The sequence below is a fragment of the Lutra lutra genome, chromosome 1 (assembly GCF_902655055.1).
Source record: "Lutra lutra chromosome 1, mLutLut1.2, whole genome shotgun sequence".
NCBI classification, from domain to species: domain Eukaryota; kingdom Metazoa; phylum Chordata; class Mammalia; order Carnivora; family Mustelidae; genus Lutra; species Lutra lutra.
In genome coordinates, this window is record NC_062278.1 from 172,259,440 (window position 1) to 172,284,903 (window position 25,464).

Consider the following 25,464-nt stretch of genomic DNA (forward strand, 5'->3'; position numbering starts at 1 on the left):
CATGCAATGGTCTGTGTTCAGGAAAACTCCTTCATTCAGACACCATTGGTGACAGTTTCTTCCCAGTTGAGGAAAGAAGAGAGAAGAAGGACGGATGCTAGGCAGGATGGATACTCTTACTGAAGTACCTTCTACGGCTCTTAGGTGTCCAAAACGTATATTGGCAGGGCACGATCTCTGGTCAAGCACACTCTCAACCACAGCACTTCAAACGTTGAGGTAAGTGTGCTTTAGGCTGGACTCATGACAGGGTTGAGGCTGTGGAAAGTTGGATGCTCTTGGACCTCTCAGTGGAAAACATGAAGAGACACATAAAGGCCCTTACTGGTGACCATAGGAAGGGCTCTGTTCAGGGAAATGCCTTCAGGCAGAAACACATTATTGGCAGGGTCTTCCCCGTTGGGGAGAAAATGTAGAACAATGACGGACTCTGTGCAGGTTAGAGTCTGTGAGTGAAGTGCAGGCTACTGCTCTTTGGGGTCCAAAACTTACAGTGGCAGAGCACGACCTGTGCTCATCCACACCGTCTAATGCAGTTGAAAACACTTCAATCATCGCATGAGAAGTATGTTTTGGATGGACTCGTGACAGAGTTGAGGTGGTGGAATATTGGGAGCTGTTGAAAATGACTGTGATGAAAACATGTATCATCGTAAACAAGGCCCTGGTCTCCGACGTCTAAACCAGTAACCAGAGGTAGCTTGCGTTAAGGGAAACTCCTTCAGGGGGAAACACATACTTGGCAGGTTCTTCCCAGTTGAGGAAAAAAGGTAGAACAACGATGGACTCTGTAGCACTTTAGATACTGTGATTGAAGTGCAGGCTACTGCTCTTTGGGGTCCAAAACGTATAGTGCCAGAGCAGACCTGTGCTCATCCACACTGTCTAACTCAGTTGAAAACCCTTCATACATCGTGAGAGAAGTGTGTTTTTGATGGACTCGTGACAGGGATGAGGCTGTGGAAACTTGGAAGATGTTGGAACACACTGAGTTGAAAACATGAAGAGTCACGTTCTGAGCCCCAGTTTGGGACTTTCATACCGCTGACCATGAAACGGTCTGTGTTCAAGAAAACTCCTTCATTCAGACACCCATTGGTGACAGTGTCTTCCCAGTTGAGGAAAGAAGATAGAACAAGGACGGATGCTGGGCAGGTTGGATAATCATAGTCAAGTAAATTCTACAGCTCTTAGGCGTCCAAAATGAATATTGGCAGGGCACGACCTGTGGTCCATCACAGTCTCAAACACAGCCAAAATCACTTCAAACTTTGAGGGAAGTGTGCTTTCATCTGGACTCGCAACAGGGTTGAGGCTGGGGAAGGTTGGATGCTCTTGGTCCTCTCGGTGTAAAACATGAAAAGAAGCGTAAAGGCCCTTACTGGTGACCATAGGAAGGGCTCGGTTCCGGGAAAATTTTTCAGGCGGAAACACATTATTGGCACTGTCTTCCAAATTGAGGAGAAAAGGTAGAACTACGACAGACTCTGTGCAGGTTAGATACTGTGTGTGAAGTACAGGCTACTGCTCTTTGTGGTCCAAACCGTGCAGTGGCAGAGCACGACCTGTGCTCATCCACACTTTCTAACTCAGTTGAAAACACTTCAAACATCGTGAGAGAAGTGTGTTTTGGATGGAATCGTGACAGGGTTGAGGCTGTGCAAAGTTGGAAGCTGTTGGAACTAACTGTGTCGGAAACATGTATCATCACGAACAGGGCCCTGATCTCAGATGTGTAAACCGGTTACCAAGGGTAGGTCTGCGTTAAGGGAAACTACTTCAGGCAGAAAAACATTCTTGGCTCGTCTTCCCAGTTGAGGAAAGAAGGTAGAACAACGACGGACTCTGTGCAGGTTAGATACTGTGAGTGAATTGCAGGCTGGTGCCCTTTGGGGTCAAAAACGTATAGAGGAAGAAAATGACTTGTGCTCATCCACACTGTCCAACGCATTTGAATACACTTCAAACATCTTGTGAGAAGTGTGTTTTGGATGGACTTGTGACAGGGTTTAGGCTGTGGAAAGTTGGGAGATGTTGAAAATGACAGTGTTGAAAACATGTATCATCATGAACAGGGTCCTGGTCTTGGTCGTCTAAACTGGTTACACAGGTAGATTCCATTAAGGGAAACTCCTTTAGGGGGAGACACATTCTATGCAGTGTCTTCCCAGTTGGGGAAGGAAGGTAGAACAACGGACTCTGTGCAGTTTAGATACTGTGAGTGAAGAACAGGCTATTGCTCTTTGGGGTCCAAAATGTATAGTGGCAGAGCACGACCTGTGCTCATCCACACTGTGTAACGTAGTTAAAAACACTTCAAACATCATGAGAGAAGTGTGCTTTGGATTTATTCATGATAGGTTGAGGCTGTGGAAATTTGGAAGCTGTTGGAACAGACTGTTTTGAAAACATGTATCATTGCAAATAGGGCCCTGGACTCGGATGTCTAAACCCGATACCACAGGTAGGTTTGCGTTACAGGAAACTGTTCAGGCAGAAACACATACTTGGCAGTGTCTTCCCAGTTTATGAAAGAAGGTAGAATGACGGACTCTGTGCAGGTTAGATACTGGGAGTGAATTGCAGGCTACTGCTCTTTGGGGTCCAAAAGGTAGAGTGGCAGAGCATGACCTGTGCTCATCCACACTTTCTAACACAGTTGAAAACACTTCAAACATCATGTGAGAAGTGTATTTTGGATAGACTCGTGACAGGGTTGAGACTGTGGAAAGTTGGGAGCTGTTGGAACAGACTGTTGGAAACATGTATCATCGTGAACAGGGCCCTGGTCTTGGACGTCTAAACCGGTTACCACAGGTAGCTTGCGTTAAGGGAAACTCCTTCAGGCAGAAACACATTCTTGGCAGTGTCTTCCCAGTTGAGGAAAGAAGGTACAACAACGACGGACTCTGTGCAGTTTAGATTCTGTGACTGAAGTACAGGCTACTGCTCTTTGGGGTCCAAAACGTATAGTGGCAGAGCACGACCTGTGTTCACCCACACTGTCTAACTCAGTTGAAAACACGTCAAACATCATGAGAGAAGTGTGTTTTTGATGGACTCGTGACAGAGTTGAGGCTGTGGAAAGATGGGAGCTGTTGGAACAGACTGTGCTGGAAACATGTATCATCATGAACAGGGTCCTGGTATTGTACATCTAAACTGGTTGCCACAGTTAGCTTGCATTAAGGGAAACTCCTTCATGGGGAGACACATTCTTGGCATGGTCTTCCCAGATGAGGAAAGAAGTTAAAACAACGACGGACTCTGTACAGTTTAGATACTGTGAGTGAAGTGCAAGCTACTGCTCTTTGGTTCCAGAACGTATAGTGGCAGAGCATACCTTTGCTCATCCGCACTGTCTAACTCAGTTGAAAACACTTCAGACATGGTGAGAGAAGTGTGTTTTGGATGGACTCATGACAGGTATGAGGCTGTGGAAAGTTGGGAGCTGTTGGAACAGACAGTGTTGGAAGCATGTATGATCGCCAACAGGTCCCTCGTCTTGGACGTCTAAACTGGTTAACACAGGAAGTTTGCGTTAAGGGAAACTCTGTGAGGGGGAAACACATTCTTGGCAGTGTCTTCCCAATTGAGGAAAGAAGAGTGAAGACGTACGGATGCTGGGCAGGTTGGATAATCTGAGTGAAGTGTAGTCTACGGCTCTTAGGCATCCAAAACGAATATTGGCAGGGCACGACTTGTGGACAAGCACACTCTCAACCACATCCAAAAGCACTTCAAACTTTGAGGGAAGTGTGCGTTAGGCTGGACTTGCGACAGGATGGAGGCTGTGGAACGTTGGATGCTCTTGGACCTCTTGGTGGAAAACATGAAGAGATGCATAAAGGCCCTTACTGGAGACCATAGGAAAGGCTCTGTTCAGGGAAATTCCTTCAGGCGGAACCACATTATTGGCAGTGTCTTCCCAGTTGAGGAGAAAAGGTAGAACAACGATGGATTCTGTGCAGGTTAGATACTGTGAGTGAAGTGCAGGCTATTGCTCTATGGGGCCAAATCGTACAGTGGCAGAGCACAACCTGTGCTCATCCACACTTTCTAACTCAGTTGAAACCACTTCAAACATCGTGAGATAAGTGTGTTTTGGACGGACTCGTGACAGGGTTGAGGCTGTGCAAACTTTGAAGCTGTTGGAACTGACTGTGTTGGAAACATGTATCATCACGAACAGGGCCCTGGTCTCAGACATCTACAGCGGTTACCAAGGGTAGGTCTGCATTAAGGGAAACTCCTTCAGGTGGAAAAACATTCTTGGCAGTGTCTTCCCAGTTGAGGAAAGAAAGTAGAACAATGACGGACTCTGTGCAGGATATATACTGGGATTAAATTGCCAGCTACTGTTCTTTGGGGTTCAAAACGTATAGCGGCAAAGCACGACATGTGCTCATCCACACTGTCTAACGCAGTTGAAAACACTTCAAACATAGCGTGAGAAGTGTGTTTTGGATGGACTTGTACAGGGTTGAGGCTGTGGAAAGTTGGGAGCTGTTGAAAATGACTGTGTTGAAAACATAGGTCTTCGCGAACAGGACCCAGGACTTGGACATCTAAACCGGGTACCCCAGGTAGCTTGCATTAAGGGAAACTCCTTCAGAGGGAAACACATTCTTGTCAGTGTCTTTCCAGATGAGGGAAGAAGGTAGAACAACTACGGACTCTGTGCAGTTTAGATACTGTGAATGAAGTACTGGCTACTGCTCTTGGGGCCCAAAATGTATAGTGGCAGAGCACAACCTGTGCTCATCCACACTGTCTAACTCAGTTGAAAACTCTTCAAACATCGTGAGAGAAGTGTGTTTTGGATGGACTCATGGCAGGGTTGAGGTTGTGGAATGTTGGGAGATGTTAGAACTGACTGTGTTGAAAACATGTATCATCGTGAAAAGAGTCCTGGTCTCGGACATGTAAACCGTTTACCACAGGTAGGTCTGTGTTAAGGGAAACTGTTTAGGTGGAAAACATACTTGGCAGTCTTCCCAGTTGAGGAAAGAAGGCAGAACAACGACGGACTCTGTGCTGTTTAGATACTGTGAGTGAAGTGCTGGCTACTGCTCTTTAGGGTCCAAAACGTATAGTGGCAGAGCAGACCTGTCCTCATCCACACTGTCTAACTCAGTTGAAAATACTTCAAACATCATGAGAGAAGTGTGTTTTCAATGGACTCATAACAGGGATGAGGCTGTGGAAAGTTGGAAGCTGTTGAAACTGACTGAGTTGAAAACATGAAGAGTCACGTTCAGAGCCCCAGTTTGGGACTTCCATATCGCTAACCATGAAACAGTCTATGTCCAGGAAAACTCCTACATTCAGACGCCTATTGGTGACAGTGTCTTCCCAGTAGAGGAAAGAAGATAGAACAAGGACGGGCGCTGGGCAGCTTGGACTCTTAGTGAAGTACAGTCTATGGCTGTTAGGCATCCAAAACGAATATTGGCAGGGCAGGACCTGTGGTCAAGCACACTGTCAACCTCAGCCGAAAGCGCTTCAAATTTTGAGGGAAGTGTGGTTTAGGCTGGACTCACGACAGGGTTGAAGCTTTGGAAAGTTGAGAGCTGTTGGAACTGACTGTGTTGAAAACATGTATCATTGCGAACAGGACCCAGGTCTCAGACGTCTAAACCGGTTACCACAGGTAGGTCTGAGTTAAGGTAAACTCCTTCAGGCGGAAACACATTCTTGGCAGTGTCTTCCCAGTTGAGAAAAGAAGGTAAAACAACGGCAGAGTGTGTGCAGGTTAGATACTGTGAGTGAAGTGCAGGCTACTGCTCTTTGGGGTCCAAAACGTATAGTGGCAGAGCACCACCTATGCTCATCCACACTGTCTAACTCAGTTGAAAACACTTCAAACATTGTGAGAGAAGTGTGTTTTGGATGGACTCGTGACAGGGTTGAGGCTGTGGAATGTTGGGAGCTGTTAGAAATGACTGTGTTGAATACATATACCATCGCGAAAGAGCCCTTGTATCGGACGTGCAAATCGTTTACCACAGATAGGTCTGCATTAAGGGAAACTGTTCAGGCCGAAACACATACTTGGCAGTGTCCTCCCAGTTGAGGAAAGAAGGTAGAACAACGACGGACTCTGTGCAGTTTAGATACTGTGAGTGAAGTGCAGGCTACTACTCTATGGGGTCCAAAACGTATAGTGGCAGAGCACGACCTGTGCTCGTCCACACTGTCTAACTCAGTTGAAAACACTTCAAACATAGTGAGAGAAGTGTGTTTTTGATGGACTCGTGACAGGGTTGGGGCTGTGGAATGTTGGAAGTAGTTGGAACTGACTGAGTGGAAAACAGGAAGATTCATGTACAGAGACCCAGTCTGGCACTTCTATGCCGCTGAGCAGGAAACGGTGTGTGTTCAGTAAAACTCCTTCATTCAGACACCCATTGATGGCAGTGTCTTCCCAGTTGACGAAAGAAGATAGAACAAGGATGGACGATGGGCAGGTTGGATTCTCTGAGTGAAGTGCGGTGTACGGCGCTAGGCATCCAAAACATATCTTGGAAGGGCACGAATTGTGCTCATCCACACTGTCTACTTCAGTTGGAAACACTTAAACACCGTGAGGAAAGTGTGCTTTAAGATGGGCTTGCGATAGGGTTGAGGCTATGGAAATTTGGAAGATCTTGAACCTCTTGGTGGAAAACATGAAGATTCGCCTACAAGACCCTTACCAGTGACCATAGGAAGGTCTCTGTTCAGGGCAATTCCTTCAGGAGGACATCCATTCATGGCTCTGTTCAAGTAAATTGCTTCAGAGGGAAACACAATCTTGGCAGTATCTTCCCAGTTGAGGAAAGAAGGTAGAACAATGACGGACTCTGTGCAGTTTAGATACTGTGAGTGAAGTGCAGGCTATTGCTCTTTGGGGTCCCAAAACATAGAGTGGCAGAGCATGACCTGTGCTCATCCACACTAACTAACGCAGTTGAAAACACTTCAAACATAATGAGAGAAGTGTGTTTCGGATGGACTCGTGACAGGGTTGAGACTGTGCAAAGTTGGAAGCTGTTGGAATTAACTGTGTTGAAAACATGTATCATCGTGGACAGAGCCCTGGTCTCAGACATCCAAACCAGATACCACAGGAAGGTCTGCATTAAGGTAAACTCCTTCAGGTGGAAACACATTCTTGGCAGTGTCCTTCCAGTTGAGGAAAGAAGGTAGAACAGTGACGGACTCTGAGCAAGTTAGATACTGTGAGTGAAGTGCAGGCTACTGTTTTTTGGGGTCCAAACCATATAGTGGCAGAGCACAACCTGTGCTAATCCACACTGTCTAACTCAGTTGAAAACATTTAAAACATTGTGAGAGAATAGTGTTTTGGAATGACATGTGGCAGGGTTGAGGCTATGGAATGTTGGAAGCTGTTGGAACTGACTGTGTTAAAAACATGTATCATGGTGAACACGGCCCTAGTCTCAGATGTCCAAACCAGTTACCTACCACAGGCAGGTCTGCGTTAAGGGAAAGTCCTTCAGGTGGAAACACATTCTTCACAGTGTCTTCCCAGTTGAGGAAAGAAGGTAGAACAACAATGGACTCTGTGCAGGTTAGAAACTGTGAGTGAAGTGCAGGCTACTGCTCTTTGGGGTCCATAACGTATAGTGGCAGAGCACGACCTGTGCTCGTCCACACTGTCTAACTCAGTTGAAAACCCTTCAAACATCATGAGAGAAGTGTGTTTGGATGGACTCGTGACAGGGTTGAGGCTGTGGAAAGTTGGAAGCTGTTGCATCTGAGTGGAAAACATGAAGAGTCATGTACACAATCCCAGTCTAGGACTTCTAAACTGGTGACCATGAAATTAATTGTGTTCAGGAAAACACCCTCCTTCAGATAGTCTTTAGTGGCACTGTCTTCCCAGTTGAGGAAAGAAGATAGAAAAAGGATGGACGCTGGGCAGGTTGTATACTCTGAGTGACATGCAGTCTACGCCTCTTAGGCGACCAAAATGAATATTGGCAGGGCACCACCCATGGACAACCACACTGTCTACCTCATTTGAAAACACTTCAAACACCATGAGGAAAGTGTGCTTTAGGATGGTCTTGCGACAGGGTTGAGGCTGTGGAAATTTGGCAACTCTTGGACCTCTTGCTATAAAACATGAAGAGTCACCTACAAGGCCCTTACCAGTGACTATAGGAAGGTCTCAGTTCAGGCCAATACCCTCAGGAGGACACCCATTCCTGGGAGTGTCTGCTCAGTTGAGGAAAGAAGATACAACAAAGACGGACTATGGGCAGGTTGCATACTGAGTTAGGTGCAGGCTACGGCTCTTAGGGGTCCAAACGTATAGTGGCAGGGCACAACCTGTGGTCAAGCACACTGTCATCCTCAGCTGAAAGCGCTTCAAACTTCGTGAGGGAAGTGTGTTTTAGGCTGGACTCATGATAGGGTTGAGGCTGTGGAAAGGTGGAAGCAGCTGGAACTGACTGTGTTGAAAACATGTATCATCAGGAACAGGGCCCTTGTCTCGGACGTCTAAACCGGTTACCACAGACAGGTCTGCGTTAAGGGAAACTCCTTCAGGTAGAAACACATTCTTGGCAGTGTCCTCCCAGTTGAAGAAAGAAGGTAGAACAGCGATGGACTCTGTGCAGCTTAGATACTCTGAGTGAATTTCAGGATACTGCTCTTTGGGGTCCAAAACGTAAGTGGCAGAGCAGGACCTGTGCTCATTCACACTGTCTAACTCAGTTGAACACACTTCAAAACATCGTGAGAGAAGTATGTTTTGGATGGACTCGTGACAGCGTTGAGGATGTGGAAAGTTGGAAGCTCTTGGACCTCTGGGTGGAAACATGAATATTTGCATACAAGGCCCCAACTGGTGAATATAGGAAGGGCTCTATTCAGGGCAAATCCTTCAGGCAGACACCCATTCATGGCAGTGTCTGCTCAGTTGAGGAAGTAGATAGAACAAAGACGGACTCTGGGCCGGTTGAGTACTGTGAGTTAGGTGCAGGCTACCGCTCTTAGGGGTCCAAAACGTATAGTGGCAGGTCACGACCTGTAGTCAAACACTCTGTCAACCTCAGTCGAAAGCGCTTCAAACTTCATGAGGGAAGTGTGCTTTAGGCTGGGCTCGCGACAGGTTTGATGCTGTGGAAAGTTGGAAACTGTTAGACCTGACTTTGTTGAAATCATGTATCATCGCGAACAGGGCCTTTTCTCTGACATCCTAACCGGTTACCACATGCAGGTCTGTGATAGGGGAAACTCCTTCAGGTGGAAACACATTCTTGGCACTGTCTTCCTAGGTGAGGAAAGAAGGTAGAACAACGACGGACTCTGTGCAGGTTAGATACTGTGAGTGAAGTGCAGGTTACTGCTCTTTGGGGTCCATAATGTATAGTGGCAGAGCACGACCTGTGCTCATCCACACTGTATAACTCAGTTGAAAACACGTCAAACATCGTGAGAGAAGTGTGTTTTGGATGGACTCGTGACAGGGTTGATTCTGTGGAAAGTTGGAAGCTGTTGCAACTAACCGAGTGAAAGCATGAAGAGTCACGTACAGAGCCCCAGTCTGGGACTTCCATACCGCTGACCATGAAAAGGTCTGTGTTTAGGAAAATGCCCTCATTCAGACACCCATTGGTGGCAGTGTCTTCCCAGTTGAGGAAAGAAGATAGAACAAGGTCGGACCTAGGGCAGGTTGGATACTCTGAGTGACGTGCAGTCTACTGCTCCTAGGCGTCCAAAACGAATATTGGCAGGCCACAACCTGTGGACAACCACACTGTCTACCTCAGTTGAAAACACTTCAAACACAGTGAGGAAAGTGTGCTTTAGTGTGGACTTGCGGCAGTGTTGAGGCTGTGGAAAGTTGGAAGCTCTAGGATCTCTTGGTGGAAAACATGAAGAGTCGCCTACAAGGCCCTTACCGGTGACCATAGGAAGTTTTCTGTTCAGGGCAATTCCTTCAGGCAGAAACACATTCTTGGCAGTGTCTTCCCAGTTTAGGAAAGAAGGTAGAACAATGACGGACTCTGTGCAAGTTAGATATTGTTAGTGAAGTGAGGCTACTGCTCTTTGGGGTCCAAAACGTACAGTGGCAGAGCACGACCTGTGCTCATCCACACTGTCTATCTCAGTTGAAAATACTTCAAACATCGTGAGAGAAGTGTGTTCTGGATGGACTCATGATGGGGTTGAGGCTGTTTAAAGTTGGAAGCTGTTGGAACTGACTGAGTGGAAAACATGAAGAGTCACGTACAAAGCCCTAGTCTGGGACTTCCATACCGCTGAGCATGAAAAGGTCTGTACTAAGGAAAACTCCTTCATTCAGACACTCATTCGTGGCAGTCTCTTCCCAGTAGAGGAAAGGGGATAGAAAAACGACAGACCATGGGCAGGCAGGATAGTTTGAGTGAAGTGCCGGCTATGGCTATTAGGCATCCAAAACAGATATTGGCAGGTCACGACCTGTGTTCATAAAACATTCTAACTCTTTTGAAAAGGCTTCAAACGTCGTGAGGGAAGTGTGCTTTAGGAGGGATGGCGACAGGGTTGAAGCTATGGAAACCTGGAAGCTTTTGGACCTATCTGTGTGGAAAACTAGAAGAGTCGCAAACAATGCCCTTACCGGTTACCTAAGGAAGGTCTCTGTTCAGGGAAATTCCTTCAGGAGGACACCCATTCATGGCAGTGTCTGCTCAGTTGAGGAAAGAAGACAGAACAAGTACGGACTCAGGACAGGTTGGATACTGTGAGTGACGTGCAGGGTACGGCTCGGATGGGTCCAAAACGAATATTGGCACTGCACGACCTGTGGTCAACCACACTGTCAACCTCAGTCGAAAGTGCTTCAAACTTCGTGAATGAAGTGTGCTTTAGTCTGGACTCGCGACAGGGTTGAGGCTGTGGAAAGTTGGAAGCTGTTGCAACTGACTGAGTGGAAGCATGAAGAGTCACGTACAGAGCCCCAGTCTGGGAGTTCCATACTGCTGACCATGAAAAGGTCTGTGTTCAGGAAAACTCCCTCATTCAGACACCCATTTGTGGCAGTGTTTTCCCAGTTGAGGAATGAAGATAGAACAAGGACGGACACTGGGCAGGTTGGATACTCTGAGTGAAATGCAGTCTACGGCTTTTTGGCGTCCAAAACTAATATTGTCAGGGCACGACCTGTGGTCAACCACACTGTCTACCTCACTTGAAAACACTTCAAATATCATGAGGAAAGTGTGCTTTAGGATGGACTGGCGACAAGGTTGAAGCTGTGGATAGTTGGAAGCTCTTCGACCTCTTGGTGGAAAACATGAACAGTCGCCTACAGGGCCCTTACCGGTGATAGGAAGGTCTCTGTTCAGGGCAACTGGTTCAGTAAGACACCCATTCTTGGCAGTGTCTTCTCAGTTGAGGAAAGAAGATAGAACAAAGATGGACTCTGGGCAGGTTGCATACTGTGAGTTAGGTGAAGGCTACTGCTCTTAGGCGTCCAAAATGTATAGTGGTAGGGCATGACCTGTGGTCAAGTACACTGTCAACCTCAGCTGAAAGCGCTTCAAACTTCGTGAGGGAAGTGTGCTTTAGGCTGGACTCGTGACAGGGTTGAGGCTGTGGAAACTTGGAAGCTGTTGCAACTGACCGAGTTGAAAACATGAAGAGTCACGTACAGAGCCCCAGTCTGGGACTTCCATACCGCTGACCATGAAATGGTCTGTGTTCAGGAAAACTCCTTCATTCAGACACCCATTGGTGGCAGTGTCTTCCCAGTTGAGGAAAGAAGGTAGAACAATGACAGACCCTGTACAGGTTAGATACTGTGAGTGAAGTGCAGGCTACTGCTCTTTGGGGTCCAAAATGTATAGTGGCAGAGCACGACCTGTGCTCATCCACACTGTCTAACTCAGTTGAAAACACTTCAAACATCGTGAGAGAAATGTGTTCTGGATGGACTTGTGACAGGGTTGAGGCTGTGGAAAGTTGGAAGCTGTTGGAACTGACTGAGTGCAAAACATGAAGAGTCACGTACAGAACCCCAGTCTGGGAATTCCATACCACTGACCATGAAACGGTGTTTGTTCAGGAAAACTCCTTCATTCAGACACCCATTCGTGGCAGTGTCTTCCCAGTTGAGGAAAGAAGATAGAACAAGGACGGACGCTGGGCAGGTTGGATACTCTCAGTGAAGTGCAGTCTATGGCTCTTAGTTGTCCAAAACATATATTGGAAGGGCACGACCTGTGCTCCTCCACACTGTCTCCTCAGTTTAAAACACTTCAAACACCATGAGGAAATTGTGCTTTAGGATGGACTTGCAACAGGGTTGAGGCTGTGGAAAGTTGGAAGCTGTTGGACCTGTCTGTGTTGAGAATAAGAATAGTCGCATACAGCGACCTTACCAGTGACCATCAATTGGTCTCTGTTCAGGGAAGTTCCATCAGGTGGACACCCATTCATGGCAGTGTCTCCTCAGTAGATGAAAGAAGATAGAAAAAGGATGGACTCTGTGCAGGATTGATACTGTGAATGAAGTGCAGGCTACAGCTCTAAGGGATCCAAAACGTATATTGGCAGGGCACAACCTGTGGTCAACCACACTGTCAACCACAGTCGAAAGCCCTTCAAACTTCGTGAGGGAAGTGTCCTTTACGACGATCCCATCAGGGTTGAGGCTGTGGAAAGTTGGAAGCTTTTGGAACTGAGTGGAAAACATGAAGAGTCACGTACAGAGCCCCAGGCTGGGACTTCCATACTGGTGACCATGAAAAGGTCTGTGTTCAGGAAAACTCCTCCATTCAGACATCCATTCGTGGCAGTGTCTTCCCAGTTGAGGAAAGAAGATAGAACAAGGACAGACTATGGGCAGATTGGATACTGTGAGTGAAGTGCAGGCTACTGCTCTTAGGCATCTAAAACATATATTGGAAGGGCATGACCAGTGGTCATCCACACTCTCACCCTGTGTCGAAATGGATTTTAACCTGGAGAAGGAAGTGTGCTTTAGTAGGAACTTGCAACAGGGTTGAGTCTGTTGAATGTGGAAGCTGTTGGAAGTGACTGTGTGGAAAACTTGGATAGGCCCGTACAGGGCCCTAGTCTCCAACATCCATACTGGTGACCATAGGAAGGTCTGTGTTCAGGGAAGTTCCTTCATGCGGACACCAATTTGTGGCAGTGTCTTCCCAAGTGAGGAAAGAAGATAGAACAACGACGGACTCTGTGCCGGTTGGATACTGTGAGTGAAGTGCAGTCTATGGATCGTTGGCGTCCAAAACATATACAGACAGAGCATGACCTTTGCTCATCTACACTGTCTAACTCAGATGAAAACACTTCAAACGTCGTGAAGGCATGTACTTTAGGACGGACTCGCAACATGGTTGAGGCTGTATAAAGTTGGAAGCTGTTGGAACTGACTGTGTGTTGAAAACATGAAGCGTTACATACAAGGCCCTTACCGGTGACCATAGGAAGGTCTCTGTTCAGGGAAATTCCTTCAGGCAGACACCCACTCATGGCAGTGTCTTCTCAGTAGAGGAAAGAAGATAGAAGAAGGATGGACTCTGTGCAGGTTTGATACTGTGAGTGAAGTGCAGGCTATGGCTCTTAAGGTTCCAAAACGTATATTGGCAGGGAACGACCTATGGTCAACCACACTGTCAACCTCAGTTGAAAGCACTTCAAACTTCGTGAGGGAAGTGTGCTTTAGGATAGATCGTGACAGGGTTGATGCTGTGGAAAGTTGGAAGCTTTTGGAGCTGAGTGGAAAACAAGAAGAGTCTCGTTCAGAGCCCCAGTCTGGGACTTCCATACCACTGACCATGAAAAGGTCTGTGTTCAGGAAAACTCCTCCATTCTGACACCCATTCGTGGCAGTGTCTTCCCAGTTGAAGAAAGAAGATAGAATGAGGACGGTCTATGGGCAGATTGGATACTGTGAGTGAAGTTCAGGCTACAGTTCTTAGGCGTCTTTGGAACTCATGGAGAGCATTGTGAACCTCATCCCTGGTAGCTTTTAGCTCTGCCCTAACATTGTAAACATCATCTCTGTTTGCTTTCAGTTTCGCCCTAATCAATTCCGTTTGGTCATCCATGGCTTTCTCCAACCTAGCTATTGCCTGGATAATTGTTAGCCTGAATTCTCTTTCCGACCTATTGTCTATGTTGATAGCCATTAGCTCTGTTGCAGAAGGTCCATGCTCTGTAATTTCTTCTGTTGGGTATTCCTCCTCCTAGTCATTTTGGTGAGAGATGACTGAACAGATGTAGCTGGATGTATCAACCGTGGTGCAGTCAAGGTGCACCCTGGAACACTTCTGAGCAATCAGGATTTCCCACCCAAATGTGAGAACAAAGAAAAGGAAAAGAAAAAAAAAAGAGAGAGAGAGGAAAGAAAGGGAAGATAAAAGAGAAGGTTCAGCCCAAATGGGCCCCAAGGTAAGATTTATGAAGTATACAAAAAAACAAACAAACAAACAAAAAGACTGATAAAAGTATATGACAAGAGAAAAATATATATATTCCTTTATTTGATTATAAAGGAAGAACCTCGTCTAAAAGAACCCCAAGTGTAAGATTTATATACTATCAGGACAAACACAAAAACACAGAAACACTGGTGGAAGAAAAGGATGGGAGAGTGGTTATAAATTCTCAATGTGGGTGAGGAAGGTTGTTTTGATTCTTCCTGGATGTATCTTGATATCTTTGTTAAAGGACTCAACTTCCCTAAGATAAAGGGGGATTAAAAATTGGTTTACCTATAGGGGTAGTATTGATTGGGGAAAGGGGATTACTTTGAAGTTTAACTCTATGAAAATTAGAAAATTAGAAAATAAAAATAAAAAAGGAATAAACTAGACTAAACTAAACAAAAATTTTTAAAAAAGAAATTTAAAAAATAGAAATGCAAAAGAAAAACACAGGTGTATGTATCAAAAAGTTCAGGTTAGAGGGTTATTATGGAATTTGATGTACTGGACAGCTCACTGTGATGGTAAATAGATTAAAAAATTATCTATATAAAAAAATGAGCCAGAATAGTGGGAACAAGTTAAAAACAGAAGTTGTCCTATGAAGTAGTGGTGGTGGTTCTCTTGTAGTCTTTTTTTTTTTTTTTTTTTCTTTCCTGGTTGGTTTTCTGGGGGAGGGTCCTGCCATGTGGGTTTTCAGTCAATGATGTTCCCTGAGTTAAGTCTTCCCGCCCCCCTGAAGGGGGTGGGCTCTGAGGAAACCGGTTTTTTCAGGCTTTTGTTCTCTGGACGTTTTTATGTTTGTTCACTTTTTTTTTTTTTCCTCTCGCCTTGACGGCTTTTGATGGTTTTTGTAGGTTTAGAGGAAAGCAAATTGCACCCTGACCTCCCTCTCAGAGAGAAGCCTCAGTCTGCTCTTCTGTCGGTGTTGCAGAGCCCATATAAATTCCCCCTTGGCTGCTGGCAGAGCAGGTTCCGAGTCACTCCCTGGGGACACAGGATCTTCTGTTTGTACCCAAAACCAGGGCAGCGGCGGCTGTCTGGGCAGCTCCAGACCGCCAGAGAGGTTCCATGCAGTGATCGCACACTGAAATTTTCCTGCTGGCCCGGGCTGGGAGTGCCTGGTCTTTCTGGGTCTAAGAGCGCCCGGCTGGCACACACCTCTCTCAGGGGAGGCTGTGGGTCGCGCGCGCATCTCAGGCTCTGAGAGCAGGCAACAGGTCCGAAAGCACCAGGCTGGGCCTTCACGCACATTTCTCAGGGAAGGATGAGGGGTGCGTGTGTCTCAGGCTCTGTAGCAGGGCTCGGTGTTCTGTCGTCTGGCATGGCTCCCAGCCCCTCACTGGAGCCAGACCCCACACAATCTCAAGCGCGCTGGTGGCTCAGGGACCAAGACCTGGTTTCTCCGCTGCACTCTCTGTGGCTCAGCACCAGGGGAGGCTGTCCTGGGTCCGGGGACTTATGCCTCTATCCCTAGCCTCCCCAATTTCCACAATTTCCACCACCACCACCACGATCCTTAGCTTCTTTGGAGTGCTTTCAACCAGTCTCCAAGTTAATGCTGGTCCCCAGATGTAGCGCACTCTCGTAGTAGGGGTATTACTTTCCAAACGGTCGCCTCTGGTGGCTCCCTCCGCCTTTTGTTTATTTCTGATATGAGTCTGATTTTCCCACTCCGCTTTACCTGCCCACTGGTGTCTTCAGCCCCTGTAGAGATCCAGAGGTAAATGACACTGATCACAGGCTGATTTCATGGGTGATCAGAGTTTTTTGGTAGGTAATCAGCCCACTTTAGGGTAGAGGTAGAAAAGGAACCTCCTTCTAGTTCCCCACCATCTCATCTCCCATCCTAAATAGCAACTTATACTCCCTAGGACGTCCCCTTCTAGGATTGTGGAATGGTTGTTCAATTTTGGGTGTCCAACAATACCGAATTTTGTTTCTGCCTTGGTGAGTTGATTAGGTATCTCGTAGAAGCAGCACATCATTATGTGTGTATGTGGCTATTGATGCAATGTAACACATTTAATCTTTTCCTTAGAGTATAGAACCTATGGACATTTCATGAAATGACAGAGCCCCTCAATGTTTGTCTGTTGTCATGCGATTTGTTTGCTTCATCCCTTTTTGATCCCTTTTAAAAAGTACCTTTTTTTCTTTCTGTCTTTTAAATGCTGATAAATGCGGTCTGCCCCCAAATCTCTGGTCACTTAAAGTACATACCAAATGAGGAAAAGGAATGTAGGCTTACAAAGAAGAATGATTTAGCTTTTCTAGGTCCTCCTTTGAAAACACTAGAGAATTTCCTTTCGGAGAAAGAAACCAATTCAGAAGGAAAGAGTAGGATGAAAGTCACCTTCCTCAGCCTCTACACAGATACTCAGTACCAAAAAAGCTGTAAACTCCAAAAAGAGGCCAACTCTTTTTAAAAAGGATGGCAGATGACTTTAGGTAACAATAACTTTGGTGGAGATTGAGGAGGTAGAGGTGGTCGAATGGTTCAGTAGGCACCAAAGCATGCGAATAACCTTGTAATGAAAGAAAGGAAGACTGAGATTCTTAACAGAAATGTTTTATTAGCTCAGACAATGAAAATAAAAAAGAATATATATATATAATATATATATATACATAAATATATGTCTCTCTGTGTGTGTGTGTGTGTGTGTGTGTGTGTGTGTATATGCATATAAACTATCCCAGTTCTAAACCCAGCACCTGGGAGCATGACCTTATTTGGAAATAGGGTCCCTGGACATGTAACGAGCTAGGATGAGGTCCTATATGAGTAGGCTGGGCCCCTAATTCAGGAGGACTTGTGTCCTTCTAAGAAGGGAAATTTGGGATACACAGATATGCAGTGAGGGAGAAAGCCATGTGAAGAAGTCCAAAGCCAGGGCAATCTTTGAAGCTGGAAGAGGGGCCTGGAACAGATCGTTCCTTAATACCTACAAAAGGAGCATGGCCTACCAACATTGTAGCCTCTAGAACTGTGACACTGCCCACTTCTGTTGTTTCAGCCACTAGGCTTGTGGAATCTTGTTAGAGCAGGCCTAGACAACTAATACAAACCTTGCTAGAGGAGAAGAAACCAACCATCAGCCCATGGGCAATCGGAAAAGAAAAAAAAATATCTATCTACCTATGTATCGATCTGTCTATCTCTATCTAACTCTTGAAAACATTGAAAAGGAACACACATTTGTGGACCCCGTAAAAAGGAAAAAAAGCAAACAAAGAAACAAACAAGCCAAAAAACTGAGCCCCAGGATTCACTCGGCTTTTCACCTGGAGGCATTCTGGATGGTGGGGGTTTGGAGGAGATTCCAAGGAAAAGATGGGAGTCTCCCTGGTGTGAGGAAAGAGAGATTGGAATTCAGGAAGGCTGGAGTGATGAAAAGGCCATGGGTTCCAGAAAGAAGGAAGGCAAGTAGAAAACAAGCTCTTGGAAATACACACTGGAGTCCTCTTGAGTCCTTGCTCAATAGGAAGCAGTGTGTGTCTAAGAAAATGCCCCAGGTTCTAACGAAGAGTCAAGGCAACTGAACCAGATGGTTCCCAAGACTCATAGAAAGCTAGAGGTCATTGGAGTGCCAACCAGCCAGAGGGAAGAGTTCTTCTGGATAAGTCAGAATATTCAGAAGAGACCCAGTAAGGATCATGAGTTAGGAGCCGGATGAAATGATCCCTCAAACAAAGCTTACTCTACAGATTCCCTCAACAAGTGGGAGAACAATTTTAGAAAGAGTCAGAATTACCAACTCATATCGCACTGCCCATGTGACAGCCAATAATCGAAGGCCAAGAGCAGCCGACAAATGACTCAGTTCATCGAAAGGAAGGCAGTTCAAAAGGGAAGAAGGAACAGACGGGAACAAGAAAACACGACTAGCGAGCTAGTAGACTTCAATTTCCATATTTCAACATTACCTTCGGAAGGAACTAGCAATATTCTACTTAGAGAAAAGTCCCAAATACGTCAGTGAAAAATAAACTTTACATAGAAGGATGCAGAGGGTAGTATAGATTTTGTGAGAAGGAAAATGCTGAAAAGGGCTAGACCGTACCCAAATGAATCCTAGCAGGCTGAATTTCAAGGGTCTTGACACAGACAGAGAAAGACAACCCATAGAATGAACAGAGAAAGAAGACAATGCGGAACAACAAAGGATCCATTTAGAAAGCCATGGCCATCATCCAGGTGTCCGCATCCGATGAGAAAGCTCATTGAGATCAAGCACATTCAAGCTTATCAAACAAGGCTCAAGACATTTCTTTTTTTGAAAGATGTTCTTTCTTGACTAGAGAGAGAATGAGTGAGAGAGAGAGCGTGAGAGAGGAGAAGGTCAGAGGGAGAAGCAGACTCTCCAAGGATGTGGGAGCTCGATGCGGGACGAGATCTTGCAAGTCCGGGGTCATGACCTGAGCCAAAAACAGTGGCTCAACCCCCAGACGCCCCTCCCTTCTCCAGAAATGGGTCCACAACAGCTGGGGCACCTGGGCGGCACCCTCAGTGAAGTGCCCAACTCTTGGTTCTGGCTCACGTGGGGATCTCAGGCTCCTGCCATTGAGCCCTGTGGCCAGCTCTGGGCTCAGGGCAGAGTCCACGAGGACTCTGTCTCTTTGTCCTGGCCTTGCCGCCTCCCTCCACTCCCGTGTGCTCTTTCCCTAAAAGAAACACTGAAAATCCTTCACAGGAATGAACAATGGTTGAGAGTGGGAGGGGTGGGGAGAGAAGCGACAGGCCTCGGGGCGAGCGGGAGGAGCCCCAGAAGCTGCCCGCCCTCCCAGGGCAGCGCTTGCTCAGCTGCCGCCCCCACTGCCAGCGCAGGCGCCCCCTCCGCCCCCCGCCCCCTCCTCCGCCGCCTCCGCCGCCTCCGCCACCGCCGCCGCCGCCGCCAAGGCCGGAACCCGCACAGGGAGCAGCTGGGCGCAGGAGGCCTCAGCCCCCAGCTGGCCCAGAGCGCAGCGCTAGCAGTGAGTAGCGCCTCCAGCGCCCTCTGAGCGCGCTCCCTTGGGGGCCGCGGGGCCCCGGACCCATCCAGGGAGGAGGTGAGGGCGGCGCCCAAGCGCCCTTCCTGGGTGGGGGGATGACAGATTGTGCAGGGAGATCCCCCACGGGACTGTCGCAATTGCTGCAGGGCTTCACGGTGGACCTGGCGAGGCACCAGCCTGCGCACCCAGCCCAGCATCTGGCTCTTTGCTCAGCAGGGAGCCTGTTTCCCCCCCTCTCTCTCTGCCTGCCTCACTGCCTACTTCTCATCTCTCTCAAAGGAAGAAATAAAATCTTAAAAAAAAAAAATAAAAAAACCCTCACGATTCCTGTTGTTCATTAGTACCCCCTGCATCAACATTTTTTTGTACTTCTTGAATTGAAGGAATTGGTTGATTGATTGACGGATTGGACAGAAAGAGTGAGACAGGGAGAGGGTGAGCACAAGTAGAGAGGAAGCACAAGCAGGGGGAGTTGGAGAGGGCGAAGCAGGCTTCCTGCTGAGCAGAGAGCCCCAGGCAGGGCCTGAACCCAAGACCTTGGCATCAGGACCCCAGCACAAAGCAGATGCTTCACAATGGAGCCACCCAGGTGCCCCACTCCCTTATTCAATCAGTGTTTCACAATTCAATCAGTTTCATGAAGCAACACGTTTTTGGGTCTGCCTTCTGCGAGTTCCCACGAACACAGTGTGTTTCCCTTTGCTCTTTTGTGATCCCTGAGCATGTTAGGAATCTTCTCCTGGGTTTATTGGCTGATGGTTTTCTCCTTGGGATATTTCTGTTCCAGGAATTTCATTGTTTTTGAAGTGACCTACCTTTCTTTCTTGATTCCTAGTTCTCCTATCTCGATTTGTATACACTTCCTTAGCTGGAATCTCGAGAGAGCCTTTCCTCGTTTTAGTCTTGTCACGTGGTGGGCAAGATTTTGTGTGTTGAAACTTTGAATGAGTAGAGTCCGACTTCCCAACCTTTCCTGTGCTTCCCGTTTTGGGTGTCCTGTTCCACTCATCTCTGCCACCTCCCCCAGATCCTAAAAATGTCTTCCTATTGTATCTTCCAGAAAGCTTCTGATGTCCTCTTTCGTACTTAGGCTACATCAGTCTGGAATGGAGTTTTAGGCTCTTGTGTTCCATGGGGATATTCACGTCGTTTAGCAGCGCTTTGCCAAAGTCTGCCCTCTTTGGTTTGTCTGTTTTCTCTGGTCATTTCAATAGTCCTTTTGTAGTAAATCCAATCCCATCAGATTCTCCTCTCACTCTCTTTCGCGCTCACTCTTGCTCTTGCTTCCTTCTTCCGATTTGCTAGGGAATGACTAGTCCTCTCCATTTCCATGGAAAGATAAGAATTGGCTTCTCCACGTACACAGGCACTTGCAAGATAGGAAACTGGGATTACATTGAATCTCTCAGTCAAGCTGGCGTCAGTTGAAACTTTACAATACCGATCATCCAATCTAGGAACCTGTCCTATTAACATAGGTAACATATTAACATTTTGGACATCCCACTGATTTAGATCATAAATTCCCCTTAGTAATCTTTGGCGGTTTTCTGGGTGGAGACTTGCTGTGTAGAGACTGTATAAAGTCTTTGAATAGATGAAGTCCTCATTTTGGTGCTCTCATCCATAGGATTTTCAACCTTTGTTTGTATGTCACAGAATTCCAATGCATTTTTCTTCCTTTTTAACTTATGTCCGATGACATTGATAAATTCCCTTCCTGATTCTAATACTTTGTACATTCTCTTAGAATATCTTTCTGGACAAATTTCACTCATTTTTTCCAGTTGTTAAACCTTTCATGTTTCCTCCATCACTTCTTCTACTCGCTAGGACGTCCCCTTCTAGGTGTGTGGAATGGTTGTTCAATTTTGGGTGTCCAACAATACCGAATTTTGTTTCTGCCTTGGTGAGCTGATTAGGTATCTTGTAGAAGGAGCACATCATTATGTGTGTATGTGGCTATTGATGCAATGTAACACATTTAATCTTTTCCTTAGAGTATAGAACCTATGGACATTTCATGAAATGACAGAGCCCCTCAATGTTTGTCCGTTGTTGTGCATTTTGTTTGCTTCATCCCTTTTTGATCCCTTTTAAAATGTACCTTTTTTTCTTTCTCAAATTTAAATGCTGACAAATGCTGTCCGCCCCCATAATCTTTGGTCACTAAAGTACATACCAAATGTGGGAAAGGAATGAAGGCTTACAAAGGAGAATCCCATCTTTTCCTTGGAATCTCCTCTGAACCCCCACCATCCAGAACTCCTCCAGGTGAAAAGCCGAGTGAATCCTGGGGCTCCGTTTTTTGTGTTTGCTTGTTTTCCTTTTCACAGGGTTCACATTGGGCGTACCTTTTCAACATTGAAAAGATAGATAGATAGATAGATATCTATAGATAGATCTATCTATAGATCTAGATAGATATCTATAGATAGATCTATCTATAGATCTAGATAGATATAGTTATCTATATTTAGATATAGATAGCTATATATATTGATAGAAAACTTTTTTTTTTTCCTTTTCCAATTCCCCATGGGCTTCTGGTTGGTTTCATTTCCTCTAAGAAGGTTTTCTATTTGTTTTCTACGGGTGCTATTACAAGAATCCGCCAGCCGAGTGGTTGAAACAACAGAAGTGGACAGTGTCACAGTTATAGAGGCTACAATGTTGGTAGGCAATGCTCCCTTTGTGGGTATTAGGGAGGGATCTGTTCCAGGTCCCTCTTCCAGCTTGAAGGATTGGCCTGGCTTTGGACTTCTTCCCATGGCCTTCTCCCTCGGTGCATATCTGTGTATCCCCAGTTTCCCCTCTTAGAAGGACACAAGTCCTCCTGCATTAGGGTCCCAGTCTATTCAAATATGACCTTATCCTGGCTAGTTACATCTCCAGGGACCCTATTTCCAAATAAGGTCACTCTCACAGGTGCTGGGTTTTAGGACTGGGATACTTTATATGCATACACACGCACACACAGACACACACACACACATATATAGGTGTGTATATACATAGAGAGGTATATACATATATACAAATAAATATATATATATATATAAATATATCTATATATATTCTTATATTATTTATATATTTATTTATTTATTATGCCTAATAAAACATTTTGCTCAGAATCTCAGTCTTCCTTCCTTTCATTACAAGGTTCTTCGCATGCTTTTGGTGCCGCCTGAACAATTCGACCCCCTCTACCTCCTCCATCTCCATGAAAGTGATTGTTACCTAATGTCGTCTCCCATTTTTTGAAAATCGGTTGGCATCTTTTTGGACTTTAGAGTTTTTTGGTATTGAGTATCTGTTCCTAGGCCAATGAAGGTGACTTTCATGCTACTATTTCCTTCTGAATTTGTTTCTTTTTCGAAATGTCAGTTCTCTAGTTCTTTCAGAGAAGGACCTATAAAATCAAATGGTTCTTCTTTGTAGGTCCCCGATCCTTTTTCTCATGTTGCATGTATGGAAAGTGACCAGAGATTTGGGGGCTGACAGCATTTATAGGCATTGAAAAGAAAAAAATTTAAATTAAATTTAAATTAATTTAAATACATTTAATTTAACTGTAAAATTGAGAATTTAAATGAAATACATGGAAAGAAAAAAAAATGTATTTTTACAAAGGGATCTAAAAAGGGATGAAGCAAACTAATGGCAAGACAACGGACCAAAAACAAGGAGCTCAGTCATTTCATAAACGCCAAGGGTTTTTATACGCAAATGAAAAGATTCAATTGGTTAGATTGCACCAATACCCACATACACACATAATGATGTGCTGCTTCTACGAGGTACATAATCAGCTCACCAAGGCAGAAACAAAATTCGATAGTATTGAACACCTCAAATGGAACAAGTCCTCCACCAACCTAGCAGGCGACGTCCTAGCGAGTATAAGAAGTGACGGAGGGAACATGGAAGGTAGAAGACCTGGAAAAAATGAATGAAATTTGTTTAGAAAGATATTCCAAGAGAATGTACAAAGTATTAGAATCAGGAAGCGAATTCCTCAAAGCCATCGGAGATCAGTTAAAAATTCAGAAAAATTCATGGGAATTCTGTGACATAGGAAAAAAGGTTGAAAATCCCCTTGATGAGAGTGTAAGGACCTATTGAGAAACCGTCCCTGCTCCCCTTCCCCGAGGGGATTCACTCAGGAGACAAGTGCCAGGAAACCAGCTTCAGGGAACCAAGGCCAGATACAAAGGTGGGTCAGGCCAGGGGGAGACACCACATCAGCGGGGGGGGGGGGGGGGGGAATGCAAAATGTCTCCCTGGATACCAAGGAGTACGAGCGCCGCCCTTTGGGCGCCAATCCCAATCAAGGGGTACTAGGCCGGTTCAAATGTCTAGGAGGGTCAATTGAAACTGAATTGGTCACCTAGCATCACTAAGGAGTTTCCTGTGTGTGTCACAATCTCATTGGCCACCTGTGCGTGGCCAGGCCCGACCGCACGGCCTTTGCCCTTAAAAGCTAGTCTGTGAAACAGACAAGGGTCGTCCACACTTGGAAGAGGTGCGGCCCCGAACGCTCGCTCGGGGAGATTCTGGACGCTTGGCGCGAAATAAAGCTTTGCTTGACCTTCGCTTTCTCTCAGTCTCGCTCCTTTCATCACGGACCCATTATTGGGGCATAACAGAGAGCACCCAAACGAGGACTTCATCTATGCCAAGACTTTATACAGCCTCTCCCCAGCAAGTCTCCACCCAGAGAACCATCAAAGATGACTCAGCGGGAATGTATGACCTAAATCAAGGGGAGGTCCAGGAGGTTCCGATGTTACCCAGGTGAAGAGAACAGGTTCCTAGATGGGATGATCGGTATTGGAAAGTTGGTAAGGCAGACTGTGACCCAGCGGTGCTAAACGACGTTAATTTCCACATGGAACATAAGAGCCTAAAACGCTCTTCCAGACTGATGGAGCCTAAAGACGAAAGAGGACATCAGAAGTGCTCTGGAAGGTACAATAGGAAGACATTGTTAGGATCTGGGGGAGGTGGCAGAGATGCGTGGAACAGGACGCCCAAAACGGGAAGCACCAGAAAGGTGGGGAAGTTGGACTCTACTCCTTCAAAGCTTAATAAAAACAAAAAATCTGGCCCACCACATGACAAGACTAAAATTCTGAAAGGCTCTGTCGAGATACCAGCTAAGGAACTGTATCCAAATCTAGATAGGATAACTAGGAATCCAGAAAGAAAGGTAGGTCACTTCCAAACAATGAAAATCCTGGAACAGAAAGATTCCAAGGAGAAGACCATCAGCCAAGAAACACAGGAAAAGATTCCTAACATCCTCAGTGACCACAAAAGAGCAGAGGAGAGAACACAATGTGTTAGTGTTAACACAGAGAAGGCAGACCCAAGAAGTGTGGCTGAATCCAACGGGCTGAAGAGTGCCAAACTGATGGAATCATGGATTGGGGCAGCTGGGTGGCTTCCTTGTGCAGCATCTGCTCTCTGCGGGGGTCCTGATGCCCGGGTCTTGGGACCAAGCCCTGCCTGGGGCTCTCTGCTCAGCAGGAAGCCTGCTTCTCCCTCTCCCACTGGCCCCGTTTGGTCTCCCTCCTCTCTACTTGGGCGCGCTTTCTCACTGTCCCTCTCTTTCTGTCCAGTCCGTCGATCCATCAACCAATTCCTTCAATGCAAGAAGTAAAAAGAAAATGTGGACGCATGGGGTCCTAATGAACTACAAGACTCTGGAGGGTTGTTTTCTTCTTTCTTTTAAGATTTGATTACTTCCTTTGACAGACAGACAGAGAAGAGAAGACGGTGGAGGGAGGCAGGCAGAGAGAGAGAGGGGAAAACAGGCTCCCTGCTAAGCCAAGAGCCAGATGCAGGGCTGGGTCCGCAGGCTGGTGCCTGGCCACGTCCACCGTGAAGCCCTGCAGCGGCTCTGACAGTCCCGTGGGGATCTCCCTTCACATCCTGCCTGCCCCTTCCCCCCCCCCCCAGGCGGGCGTCTGGGCACAGCCCTGGCCTCCTCCCTGGACAGATCTGCGCG